At 44.0% G+C, this 7,324-nt stretch overlaps 1 long non-coding RNA gene across 1 annotated transcript; it reads left to right on the top strand.

Moving 5' to 3' along the window:
- The first annotated feature begins 5,720 nt into the window (after window positions 1–5,720).
- LOC129604222 (uncharacterized) lies at window positions 5,721–6,731 on the top strand. Its single transcript, XR_008694919.1, has 2 exons — window positions 5,721–6,343; window positions 6,413–6,731. It is a non-coding gene; the product is annotated as an uncharacterized LOC129604222 (long non-coding RNA).
- The last annotated feature ends 593 nt before the right edge of the window (window positions 6,732–7,324 follow it).

A 7,324-nucleotide genomic window follows, 5' to 3' on the forward strand; every position in this document is an offset into this window, starting at 1 on the left:
AAACTGAATTCCATTCACAGCGAACATTTATTCATCAGCTGGTCAGAAACACTATCGCAATCTAAAAAAAAATGTGAAAAGCTTTGTGTGACCGGAGAATAAATTTTTTGTATTGTATTTTTCTTTTATCTTGTATCAAAACTAGATCCCAGACTCAAAAACAATAATTAATCACAGAATCACACAATTACTCGCACACATCTGATTAAACACATCTGTCTCACTGCACCACTTACAAGCCGAACTCAATGATGTGGCTGATTGTGTGTGTGGGTGCTTTGCTGCTTGGTCTGGTCCACTGTGGCCTGTCTGTGTCCACAGGCTTCATGCCGCACCACCGACTGTCAGTCCCATTCCATCTGGGAGTCAAACTACACAACAGGTGAATGGATTGTGGGTGGGCGCGTCCTATCTCTGAGCGTGACACTGAATAGAGCTCATAAATGATCACAGTTTGACTGGCGTTTAATACACTGAGATTATTTTTCCTGACAGAGCGGAAGTATTAGTGTCACTCCCAAACGTCTCAGTTCCCTTCAAATCTGTCAGGCAACGAGCAAATGTGCCTAAACAAGAAAATGCAAATGTCTCCGTCTCTGTCCCCCAGAAGAAAATTTATGTTAAATACACCAGGAACATTTTGGAATTGCACTGTTGCAGTTGATTGCATAACATTCAAATAAAGAAGGAAAACTGAAAACGTCGTTACCACTTTATCTAAGGTTTCGTACAGTGTCAGTCAGTTTCAGGCGCAATTCCAATAATTATTAAGGTAAAGTCAGCTGAGTATAAAATAACATTGTTGTTCAGTGACAATCATATAAAAAAAACCATGGTGCTTCTGTTCTAATACGTCTGGTAAACATTAATGAATGGATGAAATCAGCAACACAAAACGTGTGGAGTTCAATCCGCTTGTGAGGAGCAGCTTCACGCTTGCAGTCCGGGGAGTCCGTAAAAAAATCTGCACACATTATTAATTGCCTGTGTTTGTGTTGCTGAGTGATCAATCTGCTGTTGAAGCTGGACCGGGAGAAGGCTGGTAATGGAGTTGGCCGCTGACTTATGGGCTGACGCTCTGCAGACTGACTCACATATTGATGTGCTAGTGCTGCACAAACTGTGGAGTCACGTCCCTGCAGCTGAAAGAGACTTAATTTATTCCGGTTGATTGAATGTGTTTTAATATTGTAGAGCGATACAGTAGTTCTACCAAAGGCAATGGCGATGCCTGTTTCACCCATTTAAACCATTCCACACACGTAATTCCACTCGTTTCTAACTGACTGATAACGTGTCTCGTTTGCGGAGCAGAACATTCTGAAGCTACAGGTTCTTTAGCTTTCTTCATTCAAAGGTCATTGCTGTCAGGACTCTTTGTAGTCGACTGGTTCACAGCACAAGTCTACATCCTACTACATTCTCCAGGGCTTCACGGTAAATGTTGGCATGACTCGCTGTGGCACAGAAATGAACTTGGCCTTAAAGACGCTGAACCACAGCAAATAAGCAAATAAGAGCATGTATGTTAGTTTAAATTGGACACACAAAGTGTCACATACACATTCTGAAGACACCCAATTAGTTCAGCAGTTGCTGCACCGAACAGGTGGCTCTCTCTTTTCAGAGCAAATGTCCGTGGACTGCGCTAAAGTTTGGACTCGGTGTCCGGACTTAGTTCCGCAAGGCACAGGGTCAACGTACCACAGTGCCATAATTACATTTGGCTCCCACTCCCACAACAGGATTAGGTTATTTGTGGCCAAGAGGCCTTTATAATTGCCCCTGATTACCAGTTGCCATGCGGTGTAGAGAAAGGTCAGCCGGTCTGCCGTTCAGACACCCTTTTGGCCCGTAATCCCTCAACACCCTGCGCCTGTGTCGCCCCCCTCCCCCCTTTGCAGCTCTGAGCGTGCGGCGCAATCTGGGCCATTAATGTTGTCTCTTATTGTCAGATTCCCTAATTGTTCCTCCTTCCCTCCCCTGGTGAGTGCAAACATAAACTGCAGCTGATGTCGAAGAATTACCTCCATGTAGGCTGCCTTCAGAGAACAGAGCCCGGGTCCCTCATTATCTTTGGCTCAAAATACGTGACCTTGTTTGATACCGCGAGAAAATAGACGCAGCAGCGGAGCATTGTCTGAGAGCAATTCATTTTCGCCTCTCGTTAAGTTTGATAAGGGCTTTGAAATATTCCCTCAAGCCTCCTCTGCATTTTTTCCCCTAATGGAGGGATTCCTCCTCCTTTTCTCTCTCCGCTGCTGTAAAACAGCTGCTAAATCATTAGTTCTATTATATGGAGAGAAATGAGTTTCTACCATGAGAGGTGAAACTCATCTCGCTTCATGGAGGTCCAGTGTATCTTGTGGCCTTAAGCTGCAGAGCAACATGTTTTACTAAACAGACCATTAACTCATTTCATCTTTCATAGTCACATACAGATAGAACTGGAGCAGAGGTAAAAAAAATCTGTATTACATCGATTAAGCAAGTGAATCAGTCACCTACTGCAGAAAGTCGTATCTGAGCAGCTATAACTTGCCATCAACATGAAATGGGTGTGTTCAAACCCATGTGTTCAGTCTAAAGCAATAACATAGAGGAACTGACCTGAACGATAATTGTGGAGAGGAACCAGAGCCACTGAGCACTGAAATGACATTCAGCCATTGTTGAACGGCGCTTGAGTCCAGCTGAGGAGGCTCATAAATATTAAAGGTTAAGAACCATCGGATTCATCTTCTAACGCTGCTTTTAGCATTTTTTGAAACGCATCCAGGGATTTTTAAAATATCCTCTATTTCATTACAAATCCCGTTGACTCTTCTTTGATGACTGCTTTGTCCCCAGTAAAACCGTGTTAGCTGCCTTCGGGTGAAGGACTCTGAGCTGGGCTTAACAAAGATTTATGAGAGAAACGCCACTTCTCAGCACAGTATCACAACTCCTGTGTTTTTGTTCATTGCTCGGCGCAGCCAACCCACCTCCTGAGGTCTTTGGCTTTTCAGATAAAGGATAATGTGAATGACTCAGTGTGACTGTTTGTTCCCCAATTTGTTCTGCACTTTCTTTGAGTCATGGAAGGTGCCTTTGGCATGAAGCAGTCGGCGCTGCCTCTGAACCTGACTGAATTGCTTAACCGGGTGAAAAATAAAGATTTATCTGCACATCTGTGACGCTCGGGGTTCTCAGCGAAACACAGTGGATTCCTGCTACTCTCTGGAAGCAGTCAAGAGTGCACCAATAAGAAATTACACAGCTGAGGTTTCTGTTCGAGCACTTTATCCACAGCTTGACAGCTTTTCGGTTTCATACAGACTAGTAATATAAAATAGTGACTCAACATATTGTGTGTATATTTGAACTGTCCTATTTATTGAGGTCCAGGCCACACACTGTCACCCTGACTGCCGTTCCACCTTCATTTCCTGCCAGGCCTCTCTCCCTCATCTGACCTCTCACACAGTGAACCCCATGAATGGACAATAGTGCCCTTCAGTGGGGCCTCATGACCATAGCAAAGCTTGCAGCTGGAGCGCATAGCAAGGCTGCCCTGGCCCGAGGGCATGCTAACAGCTGAGAGGGATCACTAAAGCAATATCGCAGAGGCGATATTTGGAAATGCTCAGGGAAATCACAGATGTGAGGGATGAAGAGTGGCCTCGACTCCATGCAAGAGGATCAGGACCTGGAGCTGTTTATTAGATGTTGTGGAGAAGTGACTTTTAACAGGTGCTCAGGGGCTGGATGGTGGATGTTGAGCTGGACCACATGAGGGTGAACCTCTGGAAAGCCCCAAGCTATTTCTCATCAAACAAGAGGAAGTAGGAGATTAGGGCCGCTACTTTAAAGCCTGCTGGATTTATGTCTGAATGTCAGAAATCATTTAAAGTTTCACATAAAGTTTTTTTTTAATTTTTGGATAAAAAAAACAAACATTAATTCAGGGTTCAACAATGAGATGGAATAAAGAGCATCCAGTCTGAAGAGTGGCAACACAAACAAACTTTGATTCAATTCAGTAATTGTTGAATAGAAATATGTAATATAATCTTCCCCATTTCAAGATAAACAGACAAAACCACAAATACACAAATCTGTCACGTGAAACATCAAGAGCCACCGTTAAAGTACAGAAGGAAGGTTTTCAGGCTCCATGTATGACCCAAAACATGTGTACAAAGGGTCAATGCGTGTTAGTGCACATGTGCTTGTAACATGCTGTCAGGGCTTCATGGCTTCTTAGAACTCTTTTGTTTGGGAACTTTGGCATCAAAGCAATGATTATTTGGTCATTAGGAGCTTGTTTGGTGCCTTGTTCTTTCCCTGGAAAATGTTTCCAATTAGATGAGAAAATTAAAGGCGTCTTATCTTCACTTGCCAGAGAGATATTTAGCAGTTTGTGTCATGGGGCAAGTGCAGGGAGAAAATATATGTATGTTAATGAGAAGAGGAGAGAAAAAGTCAGTGTGGGAAGAAATCCACAGTGTTTGGACAACATGAATACGATTAAAACTTTGCCATCGTCATCATCATCATCATCATCATCATCATCACAGGCCTTCATTGCCCTCCAGTCCCGTAATGATATTCTGTCCAAGAAAGCCATTTACTCCAGCCAGCAAAGCTGCACAGGGAAGTCAACCAAATACTTGCTGGCGCCCCCGCTCTGCCTTTCCAAATGAGTCTTCATTAGCATAATGGTGTGTGCTGCTGCTTGGTGATTTCTTTTAATCAACCCCGGAGTCACTGGTAATTAGTAACAGACGACTAATGGATTCTGATGGACACTCTTGGCATCCTCTGACTTATCATCAGTCGATTTAATCGTGGAGGGACTATCAGTGGCAGCAGTGGCATCTATTCATTTCACGGGATTGTAGGTGAATTGAAAGTAGGTTGGCATTGATTTTAAAGCAACTGTCTCATCGGGAATTCAGCACATATTTCGATTATGTTGGACATCAGTTATTGTCACTCAGCACTGGTTGTGTTCAGCATGTATTTTACTCATTGGAGTTCAGATTTGACACAAACCTAATCTTCCACTGCAAGAAACAAAAAAAAAAAAGTGTTGACTGGGGGAAATTGACATTCTCTCCACTGTTTCCATCTTTGACTGTGTCACGCAGCTTTGTTTCTCCACAGGACATGTGGTGATTGGCGTACTGAAAGGTAATGGAAGAATAATATCCAGCAGGGCAGAGACACAGAGTGAAAGACTTGTGCCTCTGCAGAGAGGGGGGGAAAGTTGTTAAAATTCATAGGATGAAAAAAGGAATCAACTGCAGAATACATTACACAGCATCAACTGTTCCAAGGACAGGAAAGGTCAGCCCGCTTGTCTGGCACAATGTCTAGCAGCCAGTGGGACCGTTGGAGAAAAAATCAGGGATTAAAGCTACAGAATGGAAAGCTCTAAATCCATACACATAATCTGTGATGCCTTCAATGCTTCACACTTCACATGTGTATACATATACAATACAGTGCTATATACACACATGATTGGACTTGTACACGTGGCACGGGCCCATTTCTCACTGCAGGATGACCAACCATGCAACACTGAGCCACTCTGACCTTTTTCAGAGAAAGACTTTGAGATTGATGCCGTCCGGGCCTTCGAGGAGACATGTTCGCTCAGCAGAAATCCAACAGGATGTGTTACGGCAGGATTGCAGATTACTAAAGTTGTTTAATCACGGATTGATAAGAACAATAGTCTCCCGGGAGACCAGACTAGTGCGCATTTAGCTCCCAGACATGCAACCTCCCAAGATCATTCTTTGTCATTGTGTTTGCTTATGGCCCTGCTGTTTCTTAAACATACAAAGATCACTCACGCCTACGCACATAGGAACACACACAGAAACACACGGTGCCCGAACTTGATGGAAGAATTCAAAAGCCTTTGAGTTGACCCTCTACCTGCCACCCTCTAACCCTCAGCTCAAAACATACAACTCTTTTCTTTCCTCTGAGTTTCTTGTTCAAAGTTATGGCAAGGGGAGATTAAATTCACACAGAAACCCCACCCAGCCCTCCCCTCCCTCCTTCCCAGGGACTCAGTATTTCAACACAGGCCGGGAGGCTGGGCGTATGTGTGAGTGAGAGCCCCACCCCGCAGCTGTGCACCTGGAACTGCTCCCATTCCAGCATGGCAGTGAACCCACATACCTGTTCACACCTGAGGCCCGCGCCTCTGGACCGCCACCTCCGTGGCTGCTTTTGTTTCATCCATCAACCCTGACACCAGACTGACACGAGTCGAGAGAGGCAGGTGGTTGGAGAAAAATTCTAAAAAGGTGTCGGGACAACCCGTGTCTCAAAATAATGTCAGGTATGTAACCGTCAGACAGCAGGAAGCTGTCAGTGTCTGCTTATATTTGACAAATGGGCTACTTTTCAGGTGACGCACAGTTAAGTCAGTACCCAATGCAACAAGTGAGCGGGACGAATGGAGGAGAATTCAGAACGGGACGAACTCAATCATCTTTTCTGTGCTTTCACGGGGACGTGTTTCAAACTGAGCAGGAGCAGCAAGAGTCCAATTCATTTTTGCTGATCGGCCTTTGAAGGAGATTAAACCTAATTTGTAAATTTTCAGTTTCTACTGTCTGATTTCCTCTAATTCTGAAAACCTTCAATGCTGCTCCTGGAATCACATCAGTCGTGTCACTCTGGTTTGACTCTTGGCTCTGAAATAAACTATGTACGTGTCTCCATAGTGTCATCATGTATGAGATTGGACAAAACCACAATCATTTTTGGCAGCAGACAATTTTGCTTTCCACGTTCTGGATTCAGTCTAAACAGTTCAGTGGCAGAGCAGCTTCCTCCGTTTTCTGCACATGGTCAAACGCATCAACTTGAAAATCATGTGTCTTGGTAACATGAAATGCATCAATGTCAGAGTTACAAAGGAGGCTTGGTCATAAATCAATATTAGCTTAACAGTTCCACACGCTGCTAATCATCCTCGTCACAATTACAGCGTGGGTGTGTTTCAGAGTGAGTGACAGTGACAGTGACATCTCCACGACGACATAAACACGCAACACAACTGGAATCTTAAATCTTTGATTGCATCAAACAGCATGCATTACCTTTTAAACACAGATCCAACCTCTACTACCCAGGGAGAGAGGCTGAAACACAAAAACAGATCTACTGTGTGTGAAAAACTGTTGCCCAAATTTGCTGACTGTTGTGAAATGTGTTTCTAAAAACCTGTGAAAGGTTAATTTGACCTCACATGTTTTTTTTTGTGTGTGTAATTCTTCCAAATCCTCTGGAACACCTGTCAGTGTCGCAGAGGGTC

Source organism: Betta splendens, chromosome 6 (genome assembly GCF_900634795.4).
Source record: "Betta splendens chromosome 6, fBetSpl5.4, whole genome shotgun sequence".
Classification (NCBI taxonomy): domain Eukaryota; kingdom Metazoa; phylum Chordata; class Actinopteri; order Anabantiformes; family Osphronemidae; genus Betta; species Betta splendens.